Source organism: Talpa europaea (genome assembly GCF_964194135.1).
Source record: "Talpa europaea genome assembly, chromosome: 8".
NCBI lineage: Eukaryota > Metazoa > Chordata > Mammalia > Eulipotyphla > Talpidae > Talpa > Talpa europaea.
In genome coordinates, this window is record NC_140075.1 from 122,399,883 (window position 1) to 122,417,235 (window position 17,353).

The 17,353-nt window shown below is 68.5% G+C and overlaps 1 gene segment (V, D, J or C); it reads right to left on the bottom strand.

Moving 5' to 3' along the window:
* Positions 1–8,522: 8,522 nt before the first annotated feature.
* LOC311175481 (Ig mu chain C region membrane-bound form-like) overlaps positions 8,523–17,353 on the bottom strand; it is a 17,057-nt gene continuing 8,226 nt past the window's right edge. Inside the window, exons 6-11 of the C gene segment in view lie at positions 11,746–12,063; positions 11,314–11,661; positions 10,857–11,174; positions 10,430–10,762; positions 8,722–8,837; positions 8,523–8,633 (exon numbers count right to left, since the gene is read on the bottom strand).

Sequence of the window (17,353 nt, forward strand, 5' to 3'; positions counted from 1 at the left end):
GCCCGCCCGGCCTTGGGGGAAGGTGCCCAAGCCGGGCTGCGCCCCCTGCGAGGGCGTCTTCCCGCGGGTGCCTCGAGACAGCGCCCTCCACGCCCCGCTGGCTCGGGGTTTGCGTGTCTGCCCGGCTGGGGCTGGCGGCTGTCGTCCGCTCCACGCTCAGGCCCTGCTGGTGGCCACGCCCCGAGGCTTACTGTGAGCCTCGTTGGGCTGCTGAGCCCCGTCCAGCTGGCCCCGCACGCCTGTCCTTGTGCCCGCAGTGGACCTGCCTCTGCTCCAAGGCGCCCGGGTCCTGCTGGTGGGCACGGCCGCTGTGGGCGCGGCTGCTGCGGGAGACTGGTGCGGGCAGGCTGGGGTCCCTGGGTGCGCGCCTGCGCCCCCCACCCTGCGCCCCCGCGCCGCCCCCCCCACCCCCCGCTCGCTCACACACCCCGGCTGTAGCGGGGCCGGGTCTGTGCCCAGTGTGGGTTCAAGGGAGCCCGTCCCGGCACCCGTGGCCCGCCCCAGCTTGCCGCCTACAGCGCTCCTTGGCTCTTGCATTCCTCCCGGAGGGTCGGCCTCCACGTCCCCCTGTGTCCAGACCCCTCTCTGCCGCCACTCCCACCCACCCAGGCCCCCCTCTCGCTGGGTTCTGAGGCACTGGTCGTGCTTCTGGCAGCAGGAGGCCCGCCCACCCTGCGGGGCTCTGAGCGTGGGTCCCCTGCCGGGCAGACGTCCACTGTGGCTGAGGGGGGTCCCCTTGTCCCCTTCATGGCTGCCCGGAGCCGGTGAGGGTGGACATCTCTGCAGAGGGGCTTTGCAGATGTGGTTGAGAGGCTAGGCCTGAGCAGGTGGCCCTGGGTGGCGGGACCGTGGATGGCCCTGCGCTTGGCCTCCGCGCAGAGGACAGTCACCTTCGTGGCGGGAGGGCCCTGCTGGGGGGGCCCCGCCCTGTGGCTCGGAGCCTGGGGGAGGAGACCCTGGCTCCCCCAACCCCGCCCCAGCCGCGGGGCCCTCAGCTGCTCTCCCACTGGCCTTCTCGGCTTTGGCCAGAACGCCCCCGGGTCCAGGTCCTGCCGCTGCCACGGTCCATCCTGAGCCTGCCCGCCGGGGCCTTGGACCGGACATGGCTCCCCAGCTCCGGCCCCACGCCCTCCCGGGCTCACAGCGCCACCGCCGGCCTCTCAGCGGTGACTGTGGAACCAGCACGCGCCTGGGGGCACCGTGGCTGGACGCCCAGGGTCCGTGTCCCCTTGGGCCTGGGCCCATGACCACCCAGACCCTGTTTCTCCGCGGCGCTACCCCCGTCGGGACCCGAACTCCCTGCCCGGCCAGCCCTGGCCTCCCCAAAAGTGACCATGCATTTTGGGGTTATGTGCTGAGCTGCTCCTTCTTCTCTGCAGCCATTTTGTTCTGTTCCCGGCTTTCAAATCTGGACCCAGCACGACTCAGTGCTCCCCCCAGCACCCCCCAGCCCCCCCAACCCCTGTTCCACCCGAGCAGGGTCCACAGCTCACTTAGCTGTCCTGGGCATGTGCCCTGAGCGTGTCCTGAGCGTGTCCTGGACATGTGCCGGGCGTGTGCGGGGCCCTTCCCTGTGGGCCTCTGTTGGTCTCCCTCCCTCATGGACAAAGCTCTGCTGTTTTCCGTCCTCCATGGCGTGGGGTCTCCTTGCTGGTGCTGCCGCTGCCCTCAGAGGGCACCCCACTCCCTGACCACCTGCCATCCCCTCTTGCCCCTCCCTGCCCCGTGCCCCTGGTCAGCCTTCGAGGGCTGGCGTGGGCCCCACCCTCTGGCCTTGCTCTGGCTCTCTGACCCTGTGCGCAGCGACCCCGTGTCGGTCTCCTGACCCCTGGAGACGGCGACGGTGTGTGTCTGCTGGCCGTGAGTGTCCCCACCTCCCGGAAGCGGCCTGGCAATTTCCCTGCAGGTGGGGTGTGCCGTGCGCCCCCGCCCCGGCTCGGCCTGATGAGGGGGTGCCCCGGTGCGCAGGGGCCTTGGAGAGTGAAGGCGGTGGCCGGCGTGATGGCGTGGTCAACGCGGCCGGCGTCCTGTCACCTGCCTGTCCTTGGCTGGCTGTCTCTCTGTGTCTATTACTGGCCTCCCCACCTGTTCTGTCCCGTCACCTCCTGTCTGCGCCCCCCTCCTGGCTGCCGTCCCACGGCCGCCCCGCGTCTCCCTGGCTCTCCTGGCTCTCCTGGGCAGATCTGTCCACCTTTGGGCTCCCGGCAAGGGTGGCTCTGAGAGTGCCCTGAATTGGGGGGGACGTGGGGGTCTGGGGTTGCCTGTGTCCCAGCAGGGACACCCCATCCTAGCTCTTTGAGGCCCTGGTCCCCTTGTGGGTGTGTCCTGCCAGCCTCGGCCCCTGATGGCCAGGAGTGGACAGGAGCCCTGGCTGGGCGGCACTGTCCGGCTTGCGCCCAGGACTTGGGAGGCCTCAGGCGCAGGCTGGCTGGGCAGCACGGCGGGGGTGGGGGTGTAAGGGGGGCGGGAGCGGGGGTCGGGGCTGGCCGGTGCCCCCACTGCGGGGCCGCTGTCAAGCGTTGATTTAGGGTGAGGGCCCTGCGTCCTGTTTACCACGCGGCTGGAAGCAGATGTTTCTGCCCGAGGCTGCAGGGGCGCCGGGGCGGTGGGGGCGGTAGGCGCCGAGGGGGAGGGAGCGGGTGGGGGCGGCTGTGGGGGGGCGGGGTGTCCCCTCCAGCACGGCTCCCTGCAGGGCCCCGTCCGCTGCGCCAGGGGGTGGGAAGGGGAAGTGGCTCGGGGTGCCCGTGGGTTTCTGCTCGGAGGGGCTGGTGCCGGGCAGCGGCGTCAGCCGGGCGGCAGGGCTGATGGGTGAACAGGGCAGGCGGCTGCCGGGCGGGCGGCTCAGCGGGCTCAGCCTCGTGGCCTTGGCCTCTCCACGGCCACCTCTGCTCCAGGCATGGACGCAGCGGGCCCTGTGCCGGGGTTGCCATCCAGAGCCGGGCAGAGCCGGGGCCGCGGCAGTGGGCCGAGGGCCCGAGGGCTGACCGGTGGCCCCTGGGGGTGCCGGTCCCAGGTTTGCTGCCTCCACAGATGCGGGGGGGCCGGGGCCGTGGGTGGGCCACAGGGCCCTACAGGGCACAGTCAGCCTCCGGCCCGGTGGGGCCGCTGCCAGCTGTCATGCCCTGAGGTGGACACGAGGGAAATGACCAGGAACGCGGATTCTGTGTCCCTGATGTGTGGACGCCCAGTGTTGTCAGCAGGGACCCCCATGCCCTGTACCCCCTATGCCCCCTGTGCCCCCGTGCCCCTGTGCCCTGTACCCCTGTGCCCCTGTGCCCCCGTGCCCTGTACCCCTGTGCCCCCGTGCCCCCTGTGACCCCTGTTGCCCCTATGCCCCCCATGCCCCCTGTGCCCCCCGTGCCCCCTGTGCTCCCGTGCCCTGTACCCTTTGCACCCCTGTCCCCCTGTTCCCCCATCACCCCTGTCCTCCCATCCCCCTGTTCCCCCTGTCCCCCCACCCCTCTGTCCCCCCGTCCCCCGAGGGGTGTCCCATCCGAGCCTGAGGCGGCCATGTGGGCAGCACCAGGCTCTCCTGTGGGTCGTGTGTCGGGGCCCGTGCGCGGGGACGAGGCTCCCGCCCAGGAGGGCCCTGCTCAGGCCCCTCGGCGGCCAGTGCCTGCTGCCCCCACATGCCTGGCCTGGGCCTGCACGCTCCGCTGAGGCTGCCCCAAAGGCCGGGCAGACCTGGACCAGAGCCGGCAAAGCTGCTTCTGGCCGCGGCAGGCCAGGGGCTATGGGGGCAGCCCTGCCTGGGCTCCCCCTGGGATTGGGGGGGGCGGGGCACCCTCGTGTGAGCAGGGCTGAGGCCCCCGCGGTCCTCACTGCGGGCGCTGGCCGGGGAGGGCTGGTGTGCGTGACCCTGCGGCCCTGCGCCTGCCCCTCTCACGGGCAGTGGAGTCCCCTCTGAGGACCTGTCCCTCCATCAGCGCCCTCCCGCCCTGTGCACCTGTCCTGCCAGAGCCTTGCTGGGTGCCAGGGCCCTGGGGTCAGGTGGCCCAGCACCCGTGGGTGTGGACCTGACCCGACAGCTGGTCTTTGTACCCGGCCGGGGAGGCTGCTCAGTGGCCAGCCCTCAGTCGCGGGAGGAGCCTGAGGAGCAGGGGGCAGCAGGCGGCAGGTGCCCACAGGCCCTGACCCGGGGCGCGGGCGGGTGCGGGCAGCACCTCAGCCGGGCAGGGCCTGCGACTGTCCCCAGAGCCGGGCCCAGAGGGCACACCCAAGAACCAAGCAGGGGGCTCTGGCTGGAGGTTGGAGGGGCCAAGGCCATGGCCATGTCCGGCTGGGGGCAGTGGTGGTGGGGCCGGACCCCAGCTTGTCAGGGCTAGTCCCGGCCAGAGTCTGCGGGCTGCGGGCAGCTGAGCCCCGGGCTGGGGCCACCGTGCAGCACCTGGCAGGCGCGAGGAGGCAAATTTAGTTAGAGGAACAGACATGGGAGATGGTTCTGAAGGAGAAAGAACAAAGAGGCCCCTCCTGGCTCCTCAGGCCCCTCAGACCTGGGGGGCGCCGCGCGGTCACCCCTCCACCTCGGCATCCCCAGGAGCCATGCGCAGGTGTACAGCCCTTATCCCAGCCCCTTCCTTTGTCCGGGAAGTCCGCTGCCCCAGTCTGGGGGTGTCTGGTCAGTCCCCCTGGAATCTGCTGCCCTGCTCTCTGGAGCCTCCCTTCATGCTCGAGGCCTTTGCTGCTCTGTGCTGACCCTAGTTGCTGGCCCTGCCCTGCGACCCTCACAGTCGTCCACTCGGGGCTCCTCCTGCGCCCCAGGCAGGAGTGCTGGGCTGGGGGTGTGGTGGTGGGGGCGCGGGATGGCCCCTGGGGTGGGCAGGACCTCCCATGGGTCAGAGGGCGGGGTGAGGCCATGGGGGGCCGGGTGAGGCTGCAGGGGGTGCCAAGCCCGCCCCTCAGCCTGGCCTCCTGGTGACACCTCCTCTGTGTCCTGAAGGGGTTTTGACCTTAAGGACTTGGAGATTTGGAAATTTAAAGAAGGGGGCCCTGCGGTGGTCGTGCCCCTGAGCGCGTGCAGCAGTGTTGTCGACTGAAAGTGGGCAGCGAGCTTGGAGTCTAGACCTTGGGGCACCATTAAAACAAATACGGGGCCTCCCTGGTGGCACAAGGGGTTAAAATGAAGCTATCCACAGCCTCTGCTGTGCAAGTTCGATCCCCGGCCAGGGAGCTGCCCACAGGCGCAGCAGATCTCTCCTGGCTCCCCGCTGCTCCCTCAGCAGTGGGTTTCAGTGGATCCGCCTGCTCCACTCCTCACTCTGTCTCTGGGGAGTCCTCTCACCCCCCAGAACTCTGGCCTGTGCCCCAGTTCTTGTAGCATACATAAATAAATTAAAAAGAATATGTAAAAAACCAAAAAGGTGGCTCTGGCCTCGGAGACTTGGGGAAGCCTGTCCTGGACCCTGGGTGCAGGGGTCATGGGATGCAGGGATTGTGAGTTGCAAGATGGTGGGTGCAGGGTCATGGGGCTGTGGGATGGGGGAGGTGGGCTGTGGGGTGGGGGGGTGCAGGTGCCCAGCGCCATCAGTGTAGCGGGCAAGCTGAGCAGGTGCTGCGTGAGGGGGCGGGGGACCGGGTGTAGTGGCGGGATGGCCCGGGGCAGGTTCTCTAAGACCCTGTGCAGGCGGGTGAAGGAGGTCCCGGGGCCCTCTGTGCCTTTCTCGGGCTTTCGTCGCGCTTTTACACGCGGTGCAGCGAGCAGGCGCGCGGCGGCCGGGCGTGGGGGGGGGCGGGGAGGCCGGCAGGCCCCCCAGCCCCGGCAAGTCTTCACTCTGGGCTTCTCTGGCTTCCCTCTCCCCGTCTCTCCCCATCTCTCCCGTCTCTCTCCGCCTCTGCTTCTCTTGGCGACTGTGTCCACCCTGAGCGCGGCCCCCAAGGCGCGCAGCACAGCGCCCCGCAGCGTGACTCCTGCAGGTGCCCGCCGGGCGGGGCAGCCCTGTGGCGGGAGGGCAGAAAACCTGAGAACCATTTACCCTACACTGGACCCTGACACCCCGGGTCAGTCCCCCGCTCCAGCTGGACACCCGCGCCCGAGGCCAGGAGGCTCCCTTCCAGCAGGAGGAGTGTGAGGGGCGCCTGGCCGGGCTGGCCTCACCCGGCTCTTCCCGCTGCTGCTGGGGGTCGGGCTCTGCTCTCTGCACGTCTCCCAGTTCTTGGCTGCACTTGTGACAAATGGAAGCCTGGAATCGGGGGCATGTTTCCCTCACGCCCATCCGGAGGGCGTAAAAGGGGAGCCTGGCCAGTCAGCTGGGTGCTGGGCTGGCCTGGACTCTGGCTGCATGGCGGCTTTGGGCTGTGAGAGTCCAGGCGGACGGCCATCCTGTCCTTTTGGTGGGGGGGGGTGCCCAGGCACCTGCAGGGCCCCCAGCTCTGGTCCTGGCATCCCCCTTGCTAAGGCCAAACAGGTGGCCCCTCAGCTGCCCATGCCTCTGTCCCCCAGACAGGGCAGCTCCCTGGGCCTCAGCCCCCAGGGCTGGCCCTGTCCTCATGGCCTGTGTCCCGATGGAGGCACAGCTGGCCGTGGCCTCTGCGGGGAGGGTCCGGCCCGGCAGCAGGGCCTGTGGTCACCAGGGAGGATGGGTGGGTCAGTAGGGAGAGGCAACTGCCTCTCTGGGGGCCCACTGGGAACTCCTGTGCCTCAAGCCTCTGCACCCAGCTGCCCGTTGGTTCCCACTGGCCTTGCGTGCTCAGCACCCCCTCCTGAGTGGGGGAGGACATGAGGGCCAGAGGCTGGACGCTGCATGCTGGCACTGGGAGGTGGCCCCAGCGCAGGGACTGGCCAGAGGCGCTGCAGCCTCGGAGGGAGACCAGCGTCCTGCCTGGCCCCGCAGGCCCCTCAGTCCCGCTGTGTCTGTCTCTGGGGACCGGGCTCCAGACCTGTCCCTGCAGCTTGGGGTATGAGGCTGGGAGGACCGTGACTGCCAGCAGGAGGGGCCCATGTGCCCGGGTGCTGGCCCCTTGGCCCTCGTGTTGAAAACAATTCCCTTGGGGAGGGCAGAGGGCAGGGCCCTGCCCAGGGCAGGACTCGTGGCTGCCATCCCAGGTGGGCGTTGGCCCAGGCCAGGCCTCCCTCCTGCCACCCCTGGGTGTCCCCTCAGGCCACAGGCTGGCTGACCTCTGCTGCCCCTGCTCCTCCAGGCCCATGGCGCCCTCCCCTAGCACCCCCTCCCCCACCCCAACCCCCCACCCCAGCCCTGCAGACCCCCACCACCCAGGGAGGAGCAGGGCTCCCCACACTCAGCCGGGCACCCCTGTGACCCCGGGGTCTCCTCGGCCACACCGCGGGTCCTGGTCCAGCTAGGAGGCCCCACCTGCAGCCTGGGCACCCGCCGGCTGGCACTCTGCCAGGCCCGGTGTTGAGAGGGCCGGGCGAGGGGCTGACCCCTGACCTCGGACGCGCTGGGGGCTGAGGTCGGGTCATTGCGGCCGGAGCGTGGGGTGGCCCTTGTCCTGTTTCCCGCGGGTGGCGCAGGCTCGGGGAGGCGTCGCGGGGCCCAGGCCTGGGGGGTCTCTGCAGTAGCCCCTGGGGTCCTGGTGCCCACCGGCAGGGGCGGAGCTGAGTGAGAGGCGGGGACAGAAGAGGCCTCGGACAGAGGGAAGCAGCGAGGCCGCGGGAGGCAGGAGCAGAGGCGCGTGGGGGACCCGGGGCTTGGAGGGGACACACGGATGGACACTTGGAAGGGACAGGCGGGGCAAGAGGGTGGGGCAGTGACAGTGGTGGCCTCTGCCTCAATTATGATTTTGCTCCTGTCCTCCCAACCCTGCGTGTCCTGTGGCCCCTGGCCGTGGGCAGCGCCGGGCCTCGGCCGTCCTGCTCTGGGCCAACTGTCCAACCGCGCTTGCCCATGGGGGTGGGGCCGGGTGCTGCTTCTCTCTGTCCCCTGCCAACTGCTCATCCTTCCCCGGATGGGCTCTGCCGCCTTGGGCAGCACAAGGTGGCGCCCACGTAGAGCGGCAGGCTTGGGGGTCTGGGTGCCCCTCACCTGCCCGACTGCTCTGCCGTCTGGCTCCCCCCGGCCTGGCCGCCTCCCTGGGTCCCCTGACCTGGGCAGCTGAACGGGGATGGGTTTCTGGGACCCACGAGGCTGTAGCCGGCGCAGCACCCACATTCTGGCCACGGTCTCCACTGGGACCTGTGTCCACTGCTGCGCACCCCTGACCCGTCCCTGAGCCCATCGCCCAGACTCTGAGAGGCCCCTCTTGGGGTGGCCCCTCATGGCAGAGGCCCTGGAGCCGGGTCTGTGGCTGTCCAGTGCTCGCCCGCCTGCTCTGCACCTGTCCGCGGCCATGCCCCCCCGCGCCTGGCCAGACCCTGCTCTCCACTCCCCTCCCGGCAGCCTGTCCTCTCCAGGTGACAGACAGACAGGAGGACCGAGCCGCCGTGTGTGCGGCCCGTCAGGCTGTGTCCTCACAGCCCACCCACCGCGCATGCTGTGACGGCCTCCAGACCCTGGCACCCCGTCCCTACATGCGGGGGCCCTGTGGCCTGCGCACGCCGGCGGGATAGACCACACGAGTTGGCTCGCGCACACACGTTTATTCCGGGGCGGGGCGCTGGTGTGGATGGCGGGCGGGCAGCCTGGGGCCCCTGTGGTTCTGTCCCTGGGCCGACACTCTTCACCTGGTCACTTCACCTGCGGGCGGCAGAGATGCGTGAGTTGGGGGCAGGCCCTGCCCACCCACCCACCCGCCCGGCCACCCGCCCGCCCGGCCGCCGGCCACCTTGAACAGCGTGACGGTGGTGCTGTAGAACAGGCTCAGCAGGAAGAGGACCACGAAGGTGGACGCCATGGCCGACAGGTTCTCGAAGCCCTCCTCCTCGGCGCTCACCTCCCCCTCTGTGGGACAGAGCACAGGGTCGGCTCAGCGGGTCCCCGTAGGCCCCAGTGCCCTGGCCTGAGCCCGTGTCCCTCTGCTGCGCCGTGGAGGGCTGGGCCGGGTGCGGGGGTCTGGGCGGGCTGAGCCCTGCCGCCGTACGGGAGGCCGGGCTGGCCAGGGAACAGGCGGGGCCACCCTGTGTGGGGCAGGGAGGCAGAGGCGCGACAGGCGGGGTGGCTGGGGTGGGGCCCCTGTGAGAGCCTTGCAGAGAGGGTGGGTCGGCCGGAGCCCCTGGGCCCCAGGCCGGCATGGAGACTGGGGTGTCTGGGCCTGAAAGCCCCTCCCAGCTTCCTTGGTGGACATGCTGTCTCCAGCGGGGTCCCCCAGACTTATGGCCCCAGGGTGAGGGGCTGGTGGGCCAGGGCCCAGCAGGGGTGCAGGGTGGACAGACTGGGGACACTCAGTGGGGCCTGCAGGGCGGGTCTGGGGGATCCCGCCGGGTGGAGTCTTGCACCTCTATATGGGGTGGCCCGCAGGGCAAAACCCTGCAGGTGGGGCTCCTGGGAGGGGCCTCTGGGAGGCTGACTCGCCCACCTGCCCCGGCGCGGCGGCTGGGCCTGCTGGCCGGGCTTCTCTGAGGAGCAGAAGCCAGCCAGGCCCTGTGTGGGCTCCGCCAGGCCGTGTCGCACGGCCGCACCTTCAAGCAGAGACAGGTGGACAAGCGGAGGCCTGGGCAGGGAGCCTGAGGCCAGCACAGCGCAGGAGGGAGCCTGCTGGCGGGCGCAGCGTGTGGGACAGGAGTGACCACGTGCCAGGGCTGGAGCCACATGTGTGCGTGCCTGTGCATGCCCATGTTTGAGCATGTGTGCACATGTGTGCAGGTGCCAGTGTGCCTGTGTACGTGCATGCCTGTGTGTGCACATGTGCATGTGTAAGCATGTGCACACACATGTGCCTGTGTGAGTGTGCACGTGGGCCCAGGACCACACGGGCCGGGTTGGTGCTGTGCGTTGCCCACACATGTGTATCTGGTTCCGTGTGTGTATCTGTGCGTGTGTGCATTTGTGCCCATGGCTATGTGTGAGTGCAAATGTGCACACACGGGTGCACTCGTGTTTATAAGCGTGTGCGCATGTGGATGTGAGTGCTTGTGTATCTGAATGTATGCACATGAGTGTGCCTCTGCGCATGCAAGTTCATGCAGCTGTGTGTGTGTCTGTGTGTGACACCAGTGCGTGTGCCTGTGCGTGTGTGTGCGTGTGCGCCTGTGCGTCTCGTCTGTCCTGGGTGTGCGTGTGCCCGCCTGCGTGTCCATGTCCCGCGTGCCAGCAGCTGGGGCAGCGTGGAGCGGGCTGTGTCCAGCGCTGCGCCGGGAGCGCGGGCAGCGGGGGCGGCGGGTGGCAGCGGGGGCAGAGCGGGGCAGGCGGGCGGGCGGGGGCAGCGCGGCTCAGTCAGGACCAGCGTCTTTGGGGTGGATCTTTTTATTTCTCATTTTAGCGGAAAGGGACAACGGGCCCCGCTTGGCGGCGACAGCGAGGGGCCGGGCGGGCTCAGTAGCAGGTGCCGGCCGTGTCGGACAGGACCAGGGACACGTTGTACAGGGTGGGTTTACCGGTGGACTTGTCCACAGCCTTCTCGGTGACCGAGAGCGGCAGCGCCTCGTGGGCCACCACGCAGGTGAAGACCTCGCCCGCGCTCCAGTCCTCCTCGCTCACGGTCAGCACGCTGTGGGCGAAGTAGAAGCCGGGGGCCTGGGGCTCGGGCGTCGGGGCGCTGGTCACGAACTTGTCGGGAGACACGGGCTGCCCACGGTGCTGCCACCTCACAAACACATCGGCGGGCGAGAAGCCGGTCACCAGGCAGGTGACGGAGGCCGAGTCCCGCAGGGCCAGCTGCTCCCGGGCCGGCGGCAGCACGTACACGGCGGGCGGGTGCTTGGCCACCTCTGCGGGCACAGGGTGGGGTCAGGGCGGGCCCGGGGCGCGAAGCGAGGGGCGCGGCCGCAGGGGGCGGGGGGGGGGCTGCGGGGGGGCGCCTACCCTTGGTCTTGAAGATGACCTTCTTGAGCGGGGAGGGCAGGTCCGTGTGGGTCACGGTGCACGTGAACTCCTCCCCCGACTCCCAGTCCTCCACGCACACGCTGGCCTCTCCCTCGGCCGTGAAGGTGGCGTTGGGGTGGCTGGTGGGGTTGCTGATGCGGGTCGTCAGAATCTCGCCGTTCTGGCGGGTCCAGCTGATGCTCAGGCTGTCATAGGTGGGCAGGTCTGTGACCAGGCAGGTCAGCTTGGCAGACTTGGTGAGGAAGATGCTGGCGAAGGAGGGGCCGATGGGGAAGGCCCTAATGTTGTTGGCTGGTTCTGGAGGAGAGAGTAGCCGAGTGACCGGGTGGACTCGGCTGAGCCCTGATGAGCCCCCCCGCAGCCCTGCCGGCGGGGACACTGTCCCCCTGTCTGCCCGGGGCGGCCCGTGTGGACGGGGCAGCCGCCGGACACTCACCGGTGGTGCACGTGGAGGACACGTTCTTGCGGAAGGTCAGCCCGTTGTGCTCCACCTGGCAGGTGAACACGACCAGGTTGAGCCAGTCGCTCTCTGTGATGGTCAGCTTGCTGGTGACGCTGAAGGTGGCGGGCCTCGAGCCCTGGTGCTCGGCCTCCACTGGGCCGGTGGTGAAGCCGGACTGCAGCTGCTTCCCCTCCCGCAGCCAGGACACGGCCACCTTCTTGGGGCTGAAGCCCGCGGCCTGGCAGACCAGCTGGGACATGCGTGGGCTGGTGCCGTTGCTGGAGAAGGCGTCGCGGGGCGGGATGTAGACGTCCACTTTGGGGCTCTGCGGTGTTGTTTGCTCTGGGCAAGGACACGGGTCAGCTGGGAGCCGCCCCCCCCGCCCCCCCTGGCCCCGCCCGTCCGCCCGCGCTAGGCGGTGCTCACCGGGGTAGGCCACCTTCACGCTGCGGTCGCCGTTGGGGTGCTTGGCCCGGCACACCACATGGTCGTCCTTGCTCTGCAGCAGGTCCTGGGAGGACAGCAGCAGCTGGGAGGAGGCCACGTACTTGTTCCCGCTCTGCAGCGTGGGGTAGGTCCTCACGCCCTGGCTGCTCACCGCGGAGCTGTTCTTGAAGCTCCAGGAGAAGGTGATGGAGCTGGGCATGAAGTCGCGGGCCAAGCAGCCCATGGCCACCCGGCTGTTCTCAGACACGAGGCCGTCACAGGACACCAGGGGGAAGAGACTCGGGGCAGCAGCCTTCTCTGCGGGCCAGGAGAGAAGAAGGGGTGTGAGCAGGGGTCCACGCCCTGCGGGCTTGGGGCTGTGAGGGGCCACACGGCGGGCGGCTGGGGAGGCCGGGGCCGGGACACACTGCTGGGTGTGCGAGGCCACGGAGGCGCTGCCCACTCTGGCCCACTCCCAGCAGCTGGGACACAGGGCTCCTGCCGTCACACACCCGTCCCCAGCCTGTGCCCTGGTCCTGCTCAGGGTCCTCAGGCGGCAGATCAGGCCCTCAAGACCTGGGCCTCTTGGTTACCTGCTCGGCTCTGAGAGCAGTGATGGCCACAGGCCGACCATGGGAAAAAGACCTTGGGCAGCCGTGCTGGCCACCTTCTCGGCCATGAGAGCTGCTGTGTGTCTGGGGCTGGAGGGAGGGGCAGGAACCAGCAGCCTCAGCTCAGCCAGTGCAGCCCCGCGGGTCCAGAGGTCAGTCCTGTGTGGGCCCTGAAGGGCCAGTGCTGCCAGCTTAGTACCCTGGGACCACAGTGGCTCTGGCCAGGAGGGCTGTCAAAGCAGGTCAGCAACAGCCGCAGCAGGACCTCAGTGAGTCCACTCCGCTCTGTACCAACTCAGATCACCAAGAAACCCTCAGGCCTAGAACGCAGAGAAGCTCACCCAGCTCAACCCAACGAAACCCAACCAGTTCAGCTTACTCCGTTCATCCAGCACAGCCCAAGCCCAGCTCACCCAGCTCAGCCCAGATCAACCCGACCAGGCTCAGCCCACCCAGCTCAGCTCACCAAGCTCAGCCGATCCAGTTCAGCCCAGCTCAGTCCAGCTCAGCCCAGCTCAGCCCAGCTCAGCCCAGCTCAGCCCACCCAGTTCAGCCCAGCCAGCTCAGCCCAGCTCAGCCCAGCTCAGCCCAGCTCAGCTCACCTCAGCCCAGCTCAGCCCAGCTCACCCAGCTAAGCCCAGCTCAGCTCAGCTCACCCAGCTCAGCTCACCCAGCTCAGCACAGCTCAGCCCAGCTCAGCTCACCCAGCTCAGCTCACCCAGGTCAGCTCACCCAGCTCAGCCCAGCTCAGCTCACCCAGCTCAGCTCACCCAGCTCAGCTCACCCAGCTCAGCTCACCGACTCAGCCCAGCTCAGCCCAGCTCAGCCCAGCTCAGCTCACCTAGCTCAGCCGAGCTCAGCTCACCCAGCTCAGCTCACCCAGCTCAGCCCAGCTCAGCCCACCCTGCTCAGCCCAGCTCAGCCCAGCTCAGCCCAGCTCAGCTCACCCAACTCAGCCCAGCTCAGCTCACCCAGCTCAGCTCATCCAGCTCAGCCCAGCTCAGCCCACCCTGCTCAGCTCACCCAGCTCAGCCCAGCTCAGCCCACCCAGCTCAGCTCACCCAGCTCAGCCCAGCTCAGCCCACCCAGCTCAGCTCACCCAGCTCAGCCCAGCTCAGCCCACCCAGCTCAGCTCACCCAGCTTAGCCCAGCTCAGTTCACCTAGCTCAGCCCAGCTCAGCTCACCCAGCTCAGCTCACCCAGCTCAGCCCAGCTCAGCCCACTCTGCTCAGCCCAGCTCAGCCCAGCTCAGCCCAGCTCAGCCCAGCTCAGCTCACCCAGCTCAGCCCAGCTCAGCTCACCCAGCTCAGCTCACCCAGCTCAGCTCACCCAGCTCAGCCCAGCTCAGCTCACCCAGCTCAGCTCACCCAGCTCAGCTCACCCAGCTCAGCTCACCGACTCAGCCCAGCTCAGCCCAGCTCAGCCCAGCTCAGCCCAGCTCAGCTCACCTAGCTCAGCCGAGCTCAGCTCACCCAGCTCAGCTCACCCAGCTCAGCCCAGCTCAGCCCACCCTGCTCAGCCCAGCTCAGCCCAGCTCAGCCCAGCTCAGCCCAGCTCAGCTCACCCAACTCAGCCCAGCTCAGCTCACCCAGCTCAGCTCATCCAGCTCAGCCCAGCTCAGCCCACCCTGCTCAGCTCACCCAGCTCAGCCCAGCTCAGCCCACCCAGCTCAGCTCACCCAGCTCAGCCCAGCTCAGCCCACCCAGCTCAGCTCACCCAGCTCAGCCCAGCTCAGCTCAGCCAGCTCAGCTCAGCCAGCTCAGCTCACCCAGCTCAGCTCACCCAGCTCAGCCCAGCTCAGCTCATCCAGCTCAGCCCAGCTCAGTCCACCCTGCTCAGCTCACCCAGCTCAGCCCAGCTCAGCTCACCCAACTCAGCCCAGCTCAGCCCACCCTGCTCAGCCCAGCTCAGCCCAGCTCAGCCCAGCTCAGCCCAGCTCAGCCCAGCTCAGCTCACCCAACTCAGCTTACCCAGCTCAGCCCAGCTCAGCTCACCCAGCCCAGCTCAGCCCACCCTGCTCAGCTCACCCAGCTCAGCCCAGCCTAGCTCACCCAGCTCAGCCCAGCTCAGCTCACCCAGCTCAGCTCACCCAGCTCAGCTCACCCAGCTCAGCCCAGCTCAGCTCACCCAGCTCAGCCCAGCTCAGCTCACCCAGCTCAGCCCAGCTCAGCCCAGCTCAGCCCAGCTCAGCTCACCCAGCTCAGCTCACCCAGCTCAGCCCAGCTCAGCTCATCCAGCTCAGCCCAGCTCAGTCCACCCTGCTCAGCTCACCCAGCTCAGCCCAGCTCAGCCCACCCTGCTCAGCCCAGCTCAGCCCAGCTCAGCCCAGCTCAGCCCAGCTCAGCTCACCCAGCTCAGCTTACCCAGCTCAGCCCAGCTCAGCTCACCCAGCCCAGCTCAGCCCACCCTGCTCAGCTCACCCAGCTCAGCCCAGCCTAGCTCACCCAGCTCACCCAGCTCAGCTCACCCAGCTCAGCTCACCCAGCTCAGCCCAGCTCAGCTCACCCAGCTCAGCCCAGCTCAGCTCACCCAGCTCAGCTCACCCAGCTCAGCCCAGCTCAGCTCACCCTGCTCAGCTCACCCAGCTCAGCCCAGCTCAGCTCACCCAGCCCAGCTCAGCCCAGCTCAGCCCACCCTGCTCAGCTCAGCCCAGCTCAGCCCACCCAGCTCAGCCCAGCTCAGCTTACCCAGCTCAGCTCACCCAGCTCAGCTCACCCAGCTCAGCCCATCTCAGCCCAGCTCAGCTCACCCAGCTCAGCTCACCCAGCTCAGCCCAGCTCAGCTCACCCAGCTCAGCTTACCCAGTTCAGCCCAGCTCAGCTCACCCAGCCCAGCTCAGCCCACCCTGCTCAGCTCACCCAGCTCAGCCCAGCCTAGCTCACCCGGCTCACCCAGCTCAGCTCACCCAGCTCAGCTCACCCAGCTCAGCTCACCCAGCTCAGCTCACCCAGCTCAGCTCACCCAGCTCAGCTCACCCAGCTCAGCTCACCCAGCTCAGCCCAGCTCAGCTCACCCAGCCCAGCTCAGCCCAGCTCAGCCCACCCTGCTCAGCTCAGCCCAGCTCAGCCCAGCTCAGCTTACCCAGCTCAGCTCACCCAGCTCAGCTCACCCAGCTCAGCCCAGCTCAGCCCAGCTCAGCTCACCCAGCTCAGCTTACCCAGTTCAGCCCAGCTCAGCTCACCCAGCCCAGCTCAGCCCACCCTGCTCAGCTCACCCAGCTCAGCCCAGCCTAGCTCACCCAGCTCACCCAGCTCAGCTCACCCAGCTCAGCTCACCCAGCTCAGCTCACCCAGCTCAGCCCAACTCAGCTCACCCAGCCCAGCTCAGCCCACCCTACTCAGCTCACCCAGCTCAGCCCAGCTCAGCTCACCCAGCTCAGCCCAGCTCAGCTCACCCAGCTCAGCCCAGCTCAGGCCAGCTCAGCTCACCCAGCTCAGGCCAGCTCAGCTCACCCAGCTCAGCCCAGCTCAGCCCAGCTCAGCCCAGCTCAGCCCAGCTCAGCTCACCCAGCTCAGCTCACCCAGCTCAGCCCAGCTCAGCTCACCCAGCTCAGCCCAGCTCAGCTCACCCAGCCCAGCTCAGCCCAGCTCAGCTCACCCAGCTAAGCCCATATCAACACCACCCAGCTCAGCCCACCCAGCTCAGCTCACCCAGCTCAGCTCACCCAGCTCAGCCCAGCTCAGCCCAGCTCAGTCCAGCTCAGCCCAGCTCAGCCCAGCTCAGTCCAGCTCAGCCCAGCTCAGCCCAGCTCAGCTCACCCAGCTCACCCAGCTCAGCTCACCAGCTCACCCAGCTAGCCCAGCTCAGCTCACCCATCTCAGCCCAGCTCAGCCCAGCTCAGCTCACCCAGCTCAGCTCAGCTCAGCCCAGCTCAGCCCAGCTCAGCTCACCCAGCTCAGCTCACCCAGCTCAGCTCACCTAGCTCAGCTCACCCAGCTCAGCTCAGCCCAGCTCAGCTCAGCCCAGCTCAGCCCAGCTCAGCTCACCCAGCTCAGCTCAGCTCAGCTCAGCCCAGCTCAGCTTACCCAGCTCAGCTCACCCAGCTCAGCTCAGCCCAGCTCAGCTCACCCAGCCCAGCTCAGCACAGCTCAGCCCAGCTCAGCTTACCCTGCTCAGCTCACCCAGCCCAGCTCAGCACAGCTCAGCCCAGCTCAGCTTACCCTGCTCAGCTCACCCAGCTCAGCTCACCCAGCTCAGCTCACCCAGCTCAGCCCAGCTCAGCTCACCCAGCTCACCCAGCTCACCCAGCTCAGCTCACCCAGCTCAGCTCAGCCCATCCAGCTCAGCCCAGCTCACCCAGCTCAGCTCACCCGGTCACAGTAGCAGCTTCCTGGGCCAGCAAGCCTGGCTTTGGAGTGTTAGTCGCCTGCTGTGGGGCCTGCTTGGCTGCCCTCAGCCCTGGGTCATGTCTCCTGCAGTCCCCCAGCTCGGCCAGCCTCTCACGGGCATCCTGGGAGCCAGGCACTCTCCCCACCTGTCTCCACCCTGTGCCCCTTGCCTGTCTCCACTGGGTACCCCATTTCTGGTCCCTGACTCTAAATCACCCCTTTAGATAAAAACCGTCATCAAAAGCGACCAGCTAATGCATTTCATCAAATTTGTCACTCACCCCCGGCCTCTGTCTCAAAGCTCCCAGAAGACGCGTGGCATTCCAGGCACTGCCCGGCCTAAAGCCGGCCCCGAGCTTGTCCCCTAGAGCCAGGTTTCCGGAGCCAGCTGTCAGTGGCCAGCGGCCACGGCGGGTTGCCCCCTGTGTGGGAGGCTCTCAGGGGCCAGCGGGAGCGGGGCGGCATGGGGGCAGCGCACAGACCTCACCTTCGCACGGCCCGGCCTCAAGGGTGGGCTCTGCTGCCTGCAGAATCCCTGCAATAATCCCTCAAGTCCATTAAACGGCTGATCTGGGAGCAGTGGGTGGGTCTGGCTGCGGCCCTGAGCCCCCGGGCCCCATGGCCCCAGGCGGCCGGTGCCCCCAGTCCTGGGCCGAGTCCCCTGGCTCC